Source organism: Ursus maritimus, unplaced genomic scaffold, assembly GCF_017311325.1.
Source record: "Ursus maritimus isolate PB19 unplaced genomic scaffold, ASM1731132v1 scaffold_16, whole genome shotgun sequence".
In the NCBI taxonomy this organism is placed as follows: Eukaryota; Metazoa; Chordata; class Mammalia; order Carnivora; family Ursidae; genus Ursus; species Ursus maritimus.
In genome coordinates, this window is record NW_024424008.1 from 37959222 (window position 1) to 37975356 (window position 16135).

Consider the following 16135-nt stretch of genomic DNA (forward strand, 5'->3'; position numbering starts at 1 on the left):
CTGCCATCACCTATCTGATACCTACTAGATCGGTAGCTGCATGCTAGGTATGATGTCAGGTCAGGCTTCAGAGCAGCAGTGGTTTGCCGAGCTCTCAAAGGCTGAGCAGTAGCTCTGGGTGGAATGGGGTCGGGAAGATAGGGAATGCCTTATGGGGAGAAGAAGTGGCACCTGCTGGGACAGCGCTCCTTCCCTTCGCTCCTCTGGACTCTGCCTTTGCTCGGTTCTCGGCACTTCCCCTGCAGTCTTTGTTACGTAGCCATCGACTCCGCTCTCCAGCTGGGTGGGCTTATTGAGCCTCAGTTTCTTTATTCATGGAATGGGAGTAAGAGCCTCTCACAGGATTATTTTAAAGAGCAAATACAGCACAGCAGACGGAGGTATGCCGCAGAGTGTGTGACACGTAGTAAAAGCTCAGCAAACGTTAGTTCAATTTTGGTCTTGATCATGTTTCAGCTGGAGAGCCTCAGGAACCACGGTTTCTTGGGTGTCTCTGCCCCAGCCCCGGCCACTGAAGCTTGCCCTGTGGTCCCTGCATGTTCTGCCGATGTGCTTGGCCAAACTGCTACGGTTAATTGCAACTATTTGCAGCCCACAGTGGAGCCCTTTCTCTTTCCCTTGCTTTGTTTAGCAGCAGGTGGGTCTCATTATCACGCAGGGTGGTGGTGGTGAGGGACGCACTGTCACGTGCTGTGTGATTCTGGAGCCACGTGTCTCACGCCCAGGGATATGGGCGAACTCTACTGGTTGTGCAGTTTGGAATTTTCTCTGATTAAGCTTTAGTCTTGTGGGGTGCAGCCTAAGGATGGCGAAAGGCCGTGGATTTTGGAATCAAAGCCAGGATTCTCAGAGTCCCCACTCCATCGCTTATTGGCAACCTTGGGTAAGCCTCTTATTTTCTCTGCATTTCAGTGTCCTCATCTGTTAAGTGGGATTCATTCTACTCACCTCATAGGACCCTTGTGAGGTGTGATATGATGACACACAGTAGCGTGTCATGTAGGCTGTGTTGTTCTCTTTCCCTCCTGGTGTTAAGAATTCAACACATCTAGTGTAAAGTGGCAGCTCTCAAGACATCATCTTGTTTATACGACAGTCGTGCATCCCTCATGCATCATGGGCGGGCCCTTACATTGCGTGGCCTCATTTGGTTCTCTCGCCAGCCTAGGAGAGAGGAATTTTCATCTCATGATGGAGGTGAGGAAAACAGGACTCAGAGAGGTGCGGTAATATTTTCAAGGTCAGGCAGCCCATGGTGGCAGAACCGGGAGTCCATTTCCGGCCTGTCTTTAAATTCATGCCCTCAGTCCCTTGTCTTTCCAGTCCACAGCTGCGTCATGAGGAAGGAAAAGGGCTGATGGGGATGGTTGGGTTTCTCTGCTGCAGGCATGTACCTAACGTCCCAAGGAAGCGACCACGTGTGGGCATTCCACACCTACCATCACAGGAGAACAAAAGAAGAGCTAGGGACCCGGAGAGAGACAGTAATGGGAAAACACCTGGGCCCAGCTGCTCTGAACTTTTTAGCCATGCGTTCTTTACAAGGCCCAATGACTGGGGCAAGCTGTTTGCCAGAAGGAGCGGCCTGGGTAACTAGAATTGGACAAATTGACTTCACACAAATAAAATGACCCAATGGGAACAGTAATCAGGAGGTAGAGCCCCACGTCCTCACTGCTAGTTCTCTGGGTCCTCTTGTCTGCCCTAGTTAGATGCCTAGTTGTTTCCCTCGGTCCTGGCCCCACCTCATCACCCAGAGCAAAGTGTGATTATCAAGACTTTCAGTTCCTGCTGCTGATTCACCTACCTCTCCTGAGTCAGCAGAACTGGGGGATATGCGCTCCCCAGAGATTCCTGCCTCCGGCTCTGCTTCTGAAGAGCCGGTGACGGTATCATAGCCTATATTTAAAGCACGGGCTCCAAAAGCTCTCCTCGCGGCTTCTATACATAGTACCTTTTGTCGGGTTTCCACTTAGTAAGTGCACATCTTCTCCGACACACCCCACAGACACAGTGCAATGGTCTGGGCTCCATTTTGGGGGGTGCTGGGCCCCCCAAATCACTTCTCTTTGGATAGGGATGGTCTTCACGAGCCAGGAGTTTAGAACAGGTAGCAGTTTCAGCCATGGAGTGGGAAACACACACATACCACCATGGTCTGTTTGCTGGTAATTGCTTTCACAGCATTTATGATGATGGGTATCCCACGTGATGTCAATAGTATGGACGTGTTTTATTTATAGAGCATTTCATGTTTTTCAAACACTTCACACAAAAGGATCGATATATCATCCCCATTTTCCAGGTATGAAAACTGAGAGGCAGGGTGGTAGCCCGGCGCTAGCTCACTGTAAGGCTGGGACTAAACACAATGACTGGTTCTCATTCATTCTTCATTAATCAATATCTACCTACTGGTATTCTAAGTGCTGGAGATACAACAGTGAGCAAAATACACAAAACTTCCTTTTCTACAGCAAAGTTGGACGAGACAGTCATTGAACAAGATTAAGAAGTAAATGACATGTTCTGTGAGGTGAAGGGAGCCAGCGGCAGGGGTGGGGGGTGGGGGAGAGGGTAGCCACTGTAGTCCCATGAACTCCAGCAAAGCCTGAGGACTTGGAGGAGGTGAGGGAGATCCTGCTAAAGCTCTGGAATTTTCCAGTTTGCTTTCCCACCCTGAGCCACAAGTTGTGCACAGGAACACTGTCTGAGAAGATGAATGAGAGATTGTCAGAAGCTGAGACTTTCTTGGCTTGCCCCAGCCAGCAGTCGGTGTCACCTTGCCCGAGGCTTGCTTCTGAATGGCAGAAGAACAGAGGCCACGGAGGCCGCGCTGAGCCCAGGCACTGTCCTTCCTCGTTGGGGATGTGATTCCAGGGCTCAGGAAACCAAAGGATGTCTGCGTCACCAGGAGAAAATCTTAATGAGAGCAGGGAATGGAAACAGTGGGGGTGAGGTTTTAATTAGCAGAAGGGGAAAGGAGGGTGGGGGGCTGCCCGTTTTCATTAGGAGTCACCAACCAAAATGGGGAGCAGCATCCGCGGTGCACACACCACCCCTCATTCTGGACCCGCTCCTTCAGCCACAGAAGCGGGCTGTACGCTCTCCCCCTTTCACCCACTCTCTTCCTGGGCGTCTAGTTCTTTTCTTTCTCTTGACACCCACAAGCTCAGATTTCACAACCCCTTCTGGGCACCCTTGGACCCATCAGTCCTAACTGGGGGTTGGTCCTTCTGTGTCTGCTTTTGGTCTCCCCCTCCCTCTCCATGTGCCCTATCCCTCTTCCCTGCTCGCCTTTCCTATGCTGGGGCCAGGCCTGCAGCCTGTCACCCATTTATCAATGCATTCCAACTGTAACTCAGGTATTGATCTGTGTTTGTTGTTTTTTTTTCCCGGTAAACTCGGGCTGTAAAGGTTTCATTAGCCTGCCTCACAGTCATTACATCAAGTAATAGGAAACATCCATCTTCCTTGGGCTTCACTTCTGTACCCAATGGAGATTGGTTTGAAGAGCGTTAATCAAGCTATGAAAATCATTGGCAGCTCATTCCTTTATGATGAAAAAGCTGGTTTGCAGCATCACTGGGTAGCAGAGGCCTGACACCTTTAGATACCTACAGCAATTATGGGCTGTGTGGTTTCCTGCTTAGGGACACTGCCTAATGCCTGTATGCATATCTCATTCCTTAGGATTCCCCGAGTCCTGGGCGGTAAGAACAAGGCCTGGGCAAGGCTGGGCTATTCTCCAGATACCTGAGCAGAAGGGAGGGCTGTCAGTCACTGCCATGGATCCCTGCCAAGGCCAGACCTGCACAGAGGTGGGAAAGGAGTCTACAGAAATGGTGTCTTGTCTACGGTTGGAGCTCAAATATCACTGACTTGCCCACTTACTCAGCTCCTTCCACCCAGCCTTCCAGATAGAGCTCAGTTCTTCAAAGATCATTCTGGCTGCTCTGTGGTTAGTGCAGGCAGGGCAGAGGGTACAGAGGGAACAGAGACAGGGACACAAGCTAGGAGGAAATTGCAGTATCCCAGGTCAGTGGTGGAGGTGGCCAGGGCCAGGGTAGTCAGAGGAGGGATGCTGGGAAGAGCCAGAGAATGTGCTAGATAACTTAGAGACATATATCTAATCCCACTATAAGTCTGTGAAGCAAGTATTAAGAAAACCCATTTTCCAGATGAAAAGACTGAGGTGCAAAGAGTTGGAGACTTATCCCTGCTCACAGCTTTCTAAGTGGTGTTCACTCTAGCTTAAAACTAGAGCGAACTTTTCTCTACAGCCATGACAGAAGCACTTGTTTGATAGGAAGAGTTGGAAGGAGTTGATGAAGGAAATAGGAGTAAATGTCTATTATGAAAAGAGCCCCAAATCTAAATCTCCTGTTAACGATCCTCCGCTAACACACTGAACTGCTCCCTGCACATGTATCTCCTGTGTTCCTCCCTGTGTGGCTTAAGCTTTATTGTTTATTTCTCAAGTCTTTGAAAAACCTCAAACAGGAAAAAAAAAAAAAAGAAAAGAAAAAAAAAAGAACTTCTATCCCCAGGGTATCAGAGGGGGAGCCTGAAGCATGGTGAGCATGAAAGTCTCTGGAAGTCACCTGTTTTATCTTAAAAATTTATATGAGTGTTGTCTTCTGCTTCACAATGCATCTATGTTTATGTTAATGTTGAAAATATGTTGTAAATTGCAGTCGAGTATAACTACTTAAAAGCAAAGAACTTAAAAAAGTTTACCTTCCTGAATCATCTCTCATAATATTATAGGTACTTTGTACTGTTACTTACTATGCACCAAGCATGGTTCTGAATGTGTTATTGAAATGACCTCATGGTGAGATTTCATTATCTCCATCTGCAGATGAGGAACTGGGTGCTCAGAGAAGGAAATATATTTGCCCAGCGACACACAGTTAGTAGGTGGCAGAGTCAGGACTGGGGTCTGGCTATGTCTGTTTCGACACCTGTGCACAAGGCTGGCTGCCGCATATCTGCAGGGATTGGTAACCTGGCTTGGAAAGCAGATCTAGATGGTGTCTGAAAGTTTATGCAGTAAAATAGCATCACTTATGGTTCAGGTGGGTTGGACACAAAGCACATTCAGTCTTCAGTTTGTAGGTTTGGGGAGGGGAAGATAACAGAGCCGGGAGGCTGAGGAAGAAGCTGATGTGATTCTGGGACCGGCCTCTGGAGGGCGGTAGCTGGCAGGTCAGCAGTCCTGTCCAAGGGTATCATTAAGGCTCAGATTGCTGTAAGGGTAGTAGATAGCCACAGGGTCTGGGATTTCTGGGCAGAGTTCTGACTGTCCACTCAGAGTGGGGTCCAACTCGACACTGAAGAACTGAGGTCCGTTTGCAGCCTTTGCTGGAAGGGTTGATAAGAAAAAGCAGGTGCAAAGAACAGTTAAACAGATCATGTCTCTAAAAAGAATATGAGCTCCAAGAGGGAAGCCAGTGAAACGAGGCTCCAGGCTTAGCCCTGTGTAGGGATTGACAGGACAAGGGAGCAGAGGCTGCAGCTTAGATCTGAGGGCTACCAGCCCATCCCCCCCTGCCCCTCACAACAGGGTTTCTGTAGCCACCACCAGCCTGCAGGTCTGAGCCACTGTTCTTCTGTCTTCTCTGGCCCAGTATGGCTTAGGAGGTGGGGAGGGATGGCTCTAAGGTTAAGAAATGTGCAGCCTCCATTTGTGAAATACTGAGAAAGACAGCAAAGAAGAGGTCTACACAGCATTTCCTTTAATGGGTCACGGATTCAAATCCTAGTCACCGTGGCCCAGCCTCCCTGCAATTCTAATTTAAATTACAGTATGCTACTATGGCAGACTCTTGTTTATGTTTTGACAAAGGGAAACACTGTTAGACTAGTCTCCAAATAACAGCATTCACAGGTTAAAACCTTTTTTTCCCCTTTTAAATGTAAACATTCGTGCCCAAAACCTACAAGGCAGTTTGGCTACCTTCTTTTTCGCCAAAAGTTCTGCTCTCTGTTTACGGGGTAAGACAGAATCTGGACACAAGATGGAGGGGACAACGTTTGAGGGGTTCTCTTTTTCTAATACATCTCTTGACATTTGGCCATTCCTTATTCCCTGCTAACTCCAGCCGAGGGAAAATCTGGCTTGGGTCATTATCACTCAATGTAACAAGAGGTCAAGAATCAGGCGAAGAGAGGAATGAGTTCATTTGCAACCTCAGGGCTAGAAGCACAGGCTCATTGCAAACCCCAAACCAGTTAAAAGACAGGAAGCAAAGACTACGGGGAAATTGTCAATAACCGTCTTGGGAAAAAGGTTAATCTGGAGCTTCGGGGAACTTGTGCGAGGGCTGAGATCATTCAGGACCTGTTCAATATGTTAAAAGGCTGTCATTTCCCAGGGACACGGGGCACCCTAGTTTCAGAAGGGATAGAGGAAGAGATAGAGAGAAAAGACATTTCTACCATATCACACATTAACTATTTGTTGATTAACATTTATTGAGTTCTGGGGCGCCTGGGTGGCACAGCGGTTAAGCGTCTGCCTTCAGCTCAGGGCGTGATCCTGGCGTTATGGGATTGAGCCCCACATCAGGCTCCTCCGCTATGAGCCTGTTCTTCCTCTCCCACTCCCCCTGCTTGTGTTCCCTCTCTCGCTGGCTGTCTCTATCTCTGTCAAATAAATAAATAAAATCTTAAAAAAAAAAAAAATTTATTGAGTTCAGTTCTATACCACACCCTGTGCTACATAGGTTGTATGCATTTCATGTGATTTAACCTCTGGAAAGCATTGCGAGGAAAGAACTGTTTTGTTTTTTTGTTTTTTTCTGTTTTACAGATGAGGAAAGTATGACTCAGAAGCGAATTGTCTAAGATGTGTTAGAATTGGGACTTCAACTCAGGTATGCATAACTACAAATCCTTTAGTCTTAACCATTACATTTTATTGTCTCTCTATACTACTTGTAATAACTTTGCTGTTGTTGTCTTGAGTTGAGTTAAACCTTAGATTATTTCAAATTTCGTATATAAACAGTTTGGGTTTCCTACCTGATTACGAGTTCCATTAGGAAGAGACAGTTTCATGCTTCTCTAATATCACCCCAAATGAAAAACTACCCTAAATATTATAATTTGCCTTTTCACAGTATTTTATAATCTTCAAAACATTTCTGCATATGTATATTTCCTCACTGCACTCCTATGAGAAAAATAGGCCATTATTATCTCTAATTCACAGGTAAGAAAGCAGAGGCATAAGGATTTTTTGCAATATGTCTCAGTTAGCAAATGGAAGAAAATGACCTGACTTCCCTGTTCGCTTTACTTCTAGTACAATGCCCTTTTGTGTCAGGCGCTGTTAGCTGCCTTCCTAAAAGCCAGTTCTCCTTGCTAAAAGGCAGAACCTCACCTCACATTTGTTTAGGAATCAGAAGGGATCCTTTGATTTGAGGAAACATGAACTCAGCCCCTAATCCAAGAGTGGGCATTAATCTCCTTTTAGTTAATGAGATATAAGCAAGGAGTGTTTTCCTCCCTGAAAAGAGAAATACACTGTGCTGTTCCATGTTTCCTAACTGGGATGCAGGACCTGATTCTTGACACTTCTGCAGCTATCTTATCAGCATGAGGAGATAAATAGAATTGCAGACATGCTGACTTGAGCCCTAACATCTTTGAGCTGCTGAACCAACATGAGCTACTGCCTACAATATCATCTTTGTTATAATAAAGCATAAAATAAACTTCTGTTACTTGTAACGGAATGAGTTTCTACTGATTTCATTTTCTACCGCACCAATGAAATGACACTTAGCCGATGTGTCTTTGGAAGAAGATAATCTATAAACATGCTTTCAGCATAGCCAGCAAACACATTCACTATATGAATGCAAGTATCATTGTTATTGTTACATTTTATTTTAAACACTTACAGGTATGATTTTGGGTTTCCATTTGGATTCCTAGAACCCAACTCCCCACAATGAAGAGTGAACATACTTTACTGAGAGTAAAGGCTGATCAGTTGTCACTGAGCCAGGTGCTGGGCGTGTGATTTGAAGTGTCATTATAGGCAAGCCTTCTGTGCCTCAGTTTTGCTTTCTGTTCACTAGCATTATAAGGTTTACTCTCTCGGCTCAGAGTTTAGTGTGAAGACAAAATGGAGATAGGAAAGGAAATTAAAGGAGCAATGGGGAGGGACATTCAATACTTATTAAGATGATTATTATGTCCTTGCATTGTGTTTGGCATTTTACCTGTGAAATCTCATTAACTGGTGACCTTACGACGTAAACATCCTCTCTCAACACTGAGGGACATGTTGGGGGTATAGCGCGGTAATCGGAGATGTGTTGACTCATCTCACACCCACTAGGGATTTGAGTGGGTTATCTGGGCCTGGAACCCTTCTTCGTCACTTTGAAGAGCTTCAGCTATAAAGCAGTCTGGAAGGGCCTCTCTTAGGCCAGGGTCCTGGGTCACAAAGAACAAAGTCAGTAGAATTGATTTTTTAGATAGACTAAGCAGGAGTCTTTTCATCATTATGGTGACGGTGTGTTGAATTATAGACAAAAAGGAATTTTGAAAGAGAGTGAGCTCTGTCCCCCAACTCTGTACAGTCATCAGTCCGATAGAAAGCAGAATTTGGCTCTCTCCTCTCTAAGGACAACGATGTTTGGCCAGGGGAAGCTGCAAAATTTGCCAGGCATAAGCAGGGGAAGGATTGGTCAAAGCATGGAGAGAAGAGAAAGAAATCAGAGAAAACAGTGTGAATGCAGAACAGTCTTCTAGAAATCTGAGAGTAAGGGAAGGGACTCAGTCAGAGTTTCCACACCCAACCTCTTACACTCACCCACCTCCCAGATTCTATGTGGTTTTGAATCAATTCCCAAAAGATGAGTGTTTAAGCCTTCCTCTGGGACTATCACAGATCAGATTCATAAGTGAATAAAACTCAGTTCCTGTCCTCAAGGTACTCAGTGTCTGTATGGAAGCTTCAAGATGTAAAACCGTAAATAGCATATGTGGCAACCATGGCATTGACCTTATGATTCGTAGCTGGAATCTCTGAGCTTTGCTTACTTCTTTATTTTAATCAGTAAAGTCTTCCTCAAAGACTGGGATATAGTTTGTTTTGAATGAGTGTTGGCGACCTGGGGCTCTTCAAATAGGCATACCATACTGAAATTTCGATGATGTATATAAAACAGTTAATGCATTGCCTATTACACAGTAAGAAGGAAATAGGTATTAAAAAGCTCAGTGTCCAGAGCCAGGATGCCTGAGTTCCATTCTGTCTTCTTCATGTACTAGCTGTGTGACCATGGTCCAGTTATTGGGCCTCTCTGTGCTTTGATTTCCTCATCTGTAAAATGCAACAATAATGGACTCTACTTCCTGAGTTGTACAGAGACCAAATGAGTTAACACATGTGACGTTCTTATTTGTGCCTGGCACATAGTAAGTGTTCAGTAAATTTCAGACACTAATAGGAATTGCTCCTTACATGGCAACAAGCCATAGTAGTAGTAGTAGTAAGCTGAGGTTGGAAAAGCAGAGACACATGCAACCAGTCCGTGATTGGTTATCCATTGGGAAGACCCAGAAAGTGAACACAGAATGTGGGAACACTACATCGTTAATGGGAATGGCTATGATTTGATGAAGGCTTGAACGACTCTCAAATTCTCAGTTCTTCTTAGATTTACATCTGGCCAGGGTAGACCAGTGTGCTCCCAGAAAACAGCAGAAAAAAGAAAACAACAACAAAGAAAGAAAAAGGCAAAGAAAACCATTGTGGAGAGTATAATTTACTGAATCTCTCCAACCTCAGCATTAAGTTAAGGTGAATTTGGGATAGGGGCAACTACTCTGATGTAATCTGAAGTGACTTTCCTGTTTGATACAAAGCCATAGAAAATGCACAGGGACAGTTTAAAGAACAAGCAAGGTGAGTGAGCTGCATTAAAATGGGAATGAAAAATAACCCAGAAAATGCTATTTATTGTAAAAATTGCTGGCATGCTTAGAGCTGCTTTGATCATCTTTGCCTCAAAGAAAGCAGAGCCAACAAAGTGAAGTTTCAGAAAAGGGCAGCGAAATGATCAGAGGCATAATGGGTGAAAGGAGGTCTTTATCCCTAGAAGGAAAGAAACAATTGGAAAAAAAAATCCTTTGGCTTAATAGAGATCTATTGGATAATGAATGGTGAGTAGCGGCCATTCAGGTGCTGCCCTCTCCCCTGTCCCAAATCACAAAAACGAGAAGGAATTTGAAAGGACTGAAAATAGATAAATGGCCATCATATGTTTAAAGCCTCAACTGGGGGAACTGGCAGCCTCGGGGCATTTTTGAAGCAAACAATAGAGTGACTTTCTACGAAGATCAAAAGTTCTGCTCTTGCCCAATCGCAGCTCATCATCCAGGGGTGTTTGCTGAAAAACAGAGGGGCAATGCCCTCCACCAGACCCTCTGCAATAGAGAGAGCCCTTCCCTGTGGCTGTTCAGAGGGACTGTTCGTTGAAATGGAGGCAGCGGGGGGAGAAAAAAGGCTGAATTTATTTCCCCTTTGGGATTCAGAAAATGCAATGGGATAAAGTTGAGAAGACACTTTCAGGTTTTAGATGATAAGAAGCAAGTTTTCCCACCCTCCAGGTCCCCCACACCCCCTCCCCGAGGAAGAAAGAATTCCATCTTGGCCCGAGCCACTCCGAGTTGATCCAGGATCAGCTGTAACACTTCCCCAGGGAGCTTATTAAAAATGCAGAATGCTAGCCCCATCCTAGACCCTAGAATCAGACTCTGCATTGTGACAAAATTCACTGGTGATTTGCAGGCACATCAAAGTTTGAGGGTTTACTATAGTCTCCGGACAATCAAAGAGAAGATTAGGTGTGCCTCAACCCCAGCTGTGCCATTCACTCACCATGGGAACAGCCAACTGTTATCTTATCTCTGTGAGCTGCAGTATCTTCATCCAAAAACTGGGAACTAAATTCCTATGAGTATGAAATTAGATAATGCATTTAAAGCATTAGGAAATAGATCTGACACATAATGAGAAGAATTCAAAAAGCATTAGTGAATATGTAGGTTACTCTTGTCGTTTATAATCATCCAACACCAAGACATGGGAAGACAGCTGCAAGAATGAGCCTGTGTTATAATAATGGAAAATCTCGGGGCGCCTGGGTGGCCTGGTCCGTTAAGCACCTGACTCTTGGTTTTAGCTCCTGTCATAAGCTCAGGGTCCTGGGATAGAGCCCTGAGTCAGGCTCCATGCTCAGCTGGGAGTCTGCCTGTCCCTCTCCCTCCCCCTTTGCCCTGCCCCCTGCTCACGCATGCGCACACTATCTCAAATAAATAAAATATTTTTTAAAAAAGAATGAAGAAAAACTGTACAAACATTAAGAACAAGAAACAAGGACACTAACTCAGCGTCCCAACTGTGAGTGAGATGTGTACAAGTACAGGTGACAGCGGAAACCTGACAGTGTTCCAGAGTATGTAAATGGCTTTATATAAAGCCCAGCTGTGAACAGACTTAGACAAGTAAACGGATTACAAGTTCATCAAGAAAGACAATACATGGCTCTCCTGTGTCTATTGTGTGTGTTCTTTTCTTGTCATTTATCAAACATTTTGGTATTATTTGATTTGCTCCTGAAGTTGCTAATTAAGATAAATTAGTTGTTTTTTAGTATCCTAAATAATTATCATTTTACTTTTTAACTACAACAAAAACAAAATACTGCATGATAATCGCCTAGAATTTCCTACTAACTTTACCAAAACAAGATTCAAACTGAGACTAAAGTAATTCTTGTAATAGTTACACAATCCCAATATTATCAGAAGAAATACCCGGTGATAGTAAAATGATAGTAAAATAATAGATTTTCATCAGCCTCAAATGACCAAAACACTGGTGAGAAGGCATCACAGTAGGAGAAGTGATACAAGCTGCACTTAGAGCTCACATGAAGAAGAATTCTGGGAGAAGATGAAACTTGAATTTGGAGGTAGAGTCATCAAGTGACCTGAGGCCAGTCCCTTGTACCCATGACCACAGCCTGAACTGGGTAGCTGAGTATCCCATCTATGATGGAGTCACTATAATCACTTAGTTCATGCTCCCATCATTTAGATACCCTTTGGAGCGGACATTCCTTCCCATCCTTATCCTTCATCTAATTAATAGCATAAGTAATAAACAGCCACCTGTTATTCACAGACAGGTGTATACCCTTGTCAAAGGTCTTGGCTAAATCATCTGAACTGTCTCTAATAACAATGTTAACGACCCTCTGCCTTAGCTTCAGGTTGTAAAATATCTTTCTTTGATGTTTGTTCAATATTTTCATGAGAATTAGAAATATCTATTACAGACTCTAAGATACTAAAGGGCTCCTGGAACACAGTGCTATAATTCACGCTGGGGACTCAGCTGAAACCACACTTTTTGGAGCCCTGCTCTATCATTGACCAGAAAAAAAGAAACGCAGTCCTGAGACTGTCTAGAATTTTCCTCATCTCACCACAGCTGGAAATGATGGATTTCTAAGTAGATTTGCGTGGTTCACAATTTCCTAAACAGAATGGTTACTACATGTAGGTGAGTTTAGCAGCCAAACTGCCTATTCTGATAATGAATTGTATATTTTATCAATATGTAGATATGCAGGACAACACATACAAGAACAATTTAACTGATCAGTAATGTGGATTAACCAATGAGAGACATTAAAAATAGTTGGGAGCATATCCAGGGAGTATTAAAGAACCAATAAAAGTAATTTCTTTTATATGGGCACGTGTTCCCTATTAACAAGTTTAGTGCTCCTGAGATTATGAGGGATCCAGGAAAATGAGCAGAAAAGATATCCCCTTGAGAGTTTACTTCCAGGAAAATAAACAAATATTTTCTGCTTGTTCATTGGAAATCTCTTTGTACTTAGGAAAGAACTTAAGTCATATTTGGACTATTCGGAAGGCAGAACTTTTGAATTTTAGTTCTTGTTTTCACTTGGTTCAAATTTCTCGTTATGTCAATTAATGCCACTCTAAATCGCTGTCAAATCTATGTAAATGTATGAAATTTGCATATTCTGTAGCCTGCCAACTGGAAGCTAGGCTTGATGTCTTTCCCCTCTTCCAGCCCAGATCTCTTAACCCATGTTCTATATTTTTAAACTGACTATCCTAAGTCTACACTGGAATTGTCTTATTATCACCCAATGTTATCTAATGTAAAACAGAACTCATAATCTGCCCTTCCTCCTCCATGTGTCTATATCCCAACAGCATATTTTGGTGGAAAATGATCAGGTAATACTAAAATGATCAAAATACAAAGGACTAAAAATAACCACGGGTATCTGGAAGAATAAGAAAAAAGTTGGAAGACTTGAATTGCTAGATATCATGACTCATTACATACTTCATAAAAAACTACACTAATTGAGAAAGTATAGTATCGTGCAGGAACAGGATAAAGAACCCAGAAAAAAATCCACTGTAGTCATTTGGTTTATAACAAAGGTAATACTCTGGTGGTATGAAGAAAAGACAATCTTTTCAGTAAATGATATTGAATAAATTTAATATCAATCTTGGAAAAATAAAGTTTTAACATCTTTCTCACACTATATACAAAAACAAATTCCAAATTGATTGTAGTTCTTAATTTAAAAGAAAAATAAAACTTTAGAAGTTAGAACGCTATTTACATTCCCTTGATCTAGGGAGATTTTTCACAAGGACATAAACAATACTAACCAAGAGAAAATGGTTGATTTAAACAAACTTTGTTAAAACTAAAAATTTGTTTTCACAATTAAGAAAGTAAAATCTCAAGTCTTGGAGTGGAAGGAGATATTTACCATATATCCAACTGACAAAAGAGTGGACTTATATCCAGAACACATAAATAGCACACTTAAATCAATAAGAAAAAAAAAGACACAAAAGTCATGTAAAAATGGAGAAAAATGTTATATACAAACAATGGATCATGGAACACTACACCAAAAGCTATTGATGTACTGTGTGGTGACTAACACATCATAATTTAAAAATGGGGAAAAGATTTGAACACACATTTCACAAAATGTTAAGTATAAATGGCCAACAATCACATAAAAAGTATTCAATCTCATTAGCCATCAGGAAAACAGGAAGTTTAGAATACTGAAATATCACCAATCACTTACATTGAAAAGATCGATAATATGAGTGTTGTCGAAGAGATGGAGCAACTGCAACTGGTATACAGGACTTGTGGGAGTATAAGTTGGTGTAACAATTTTGGAAAACTGTTTTTGCAATATTTCCTGAAGGTGAATACATGACCCAGAAATTTCACTCCTAAATAAATGCCCGATAGAAATGTATACATACGGGGCCCCTGAGTGGCTCAGTGGGTTAAGCGTCTGCCTTCGGCTCAGGTCATGATCTCAGGCTTCTGGGATGGAGCCCCATGTTGGACTGCCTGCTCAGCAGGGAGTCTGCTTCTCCTTCTGCCTCTGTGCTTTCCCTCCCCCCCTCAAATAAATAAATAAAATCTTTTTTAAAAAAATGTGTACGTCTATGCAACGAAGGAGTGCACGCGATAGTGTTCATGGCCACACTACTGACAGTAGACACAGACTGCAAATAACTCAAGCATCTACTAACACTACAACACTTGATTATGATATGTCTACGGAATGGAATCCTGTAGAACAGTGAAAACAAACTGTTGCTATGTGCAAACATGGATGAAGCGTTCAAACGACTGAGCACTAGAAATCAGATACAAAAGTAGGCACAACATATAAGTCCATTTCTGTTGAGTGCCCAAAACAAACTGATGGTGGTAGAAGTCAGGACAATAGCTACTTCTGGAGATCAGGTGGGTAAATAGGAAGGGGCAGGAGAGGAATTCTGTGGTGTTGATAATATCCTATTCCCCCCCCCCCCCGGGTGGCGATTTAATGGAAGTTTTGATTTTATAAAAGCTAATTCATGTGCACACTTTTTATTTGTGCACTTTTCTTGATAGATATTATACTTAAATTTCAAAATTCCTTAAAAGATGACATTTAAAAGGAACAAAGTAATTGACAGTGTCTATCTACAATGTTAACAAGTTAAATAAACTGAAGACAGTAAATGAATATCATATTTTTAAAAATGGATGTTATTGACAATCTTGACAAGAACAATTTTCGTTTCCTCGCGTTAGCTACAACAATCTTCAACTTCTTTATTTAATTGCGGTAACCTTAGAGCTCTTTCTGACTTGAATATTTCCCTGATTTTAATTCACCAAGAATTTTTATGCTAGACAACCCTCATTAAACACTTCTTTAAATCATGCGATTTCCCCAGGAATGTAATGGTTGTCTATTTTCAACCTTACCATATCCACGTTTTTCTTCTTAACATTAAGATTCCTCCATCAACTTACTTCTCTCTTCTCAAAAACTTATTTTTGACTCCCTGTCATGAGTTTTCCACCTTGGTCTGGCTGATTTCTTTACCAAATCCTGTATGTTTTATTTTCATTATCATTCACATTTCTTTATGACCTTTATAATTATTCATGCACTTATACCCAACATTAAAGTTCTATTTCACTACTGTAAACTCCTGTAGAAATACTAGAATGCCCTGCCATTGTAGATGAAGTTTCGAATCTCTATGACAACTGGAGAAAAGAATTCTATTGCACAGAGATCTCAAAACAAAAGATTTCATGAGAAAGAAGTCAGAAAACTTGTAACTACTCAAATTCAGCCACGGAAAGAGTTAGTTGCTTACCAGCTCTGAACCTATAATATGACAAGGCTAACTAGGGACAATCTTGATCTCAGAAAGGATCCTTGTGAGTACTGGCTTTTTGTTTTTCAAAGTTATGGAAGGTATCTCTTGGCTTGAAATTCATCAGTCCCATTTCCTCCCAAGATACCATAATTTTTCCCTCAAAACTTCATTTCCACGGCTCTATACATGGGCTAATATTATCACCCTCTTGCTCGCAAGTGCCGATAACTCTTCAGCTCACTGTTACCCTCCCCTTCTTCCCCTCATTACTTGCAAACCCCCATGACTCTAACCTAATTAAATTTCTTGCACCAAACACTCTCTTTTTCTGCCCTGTTGTCTGAGTTGA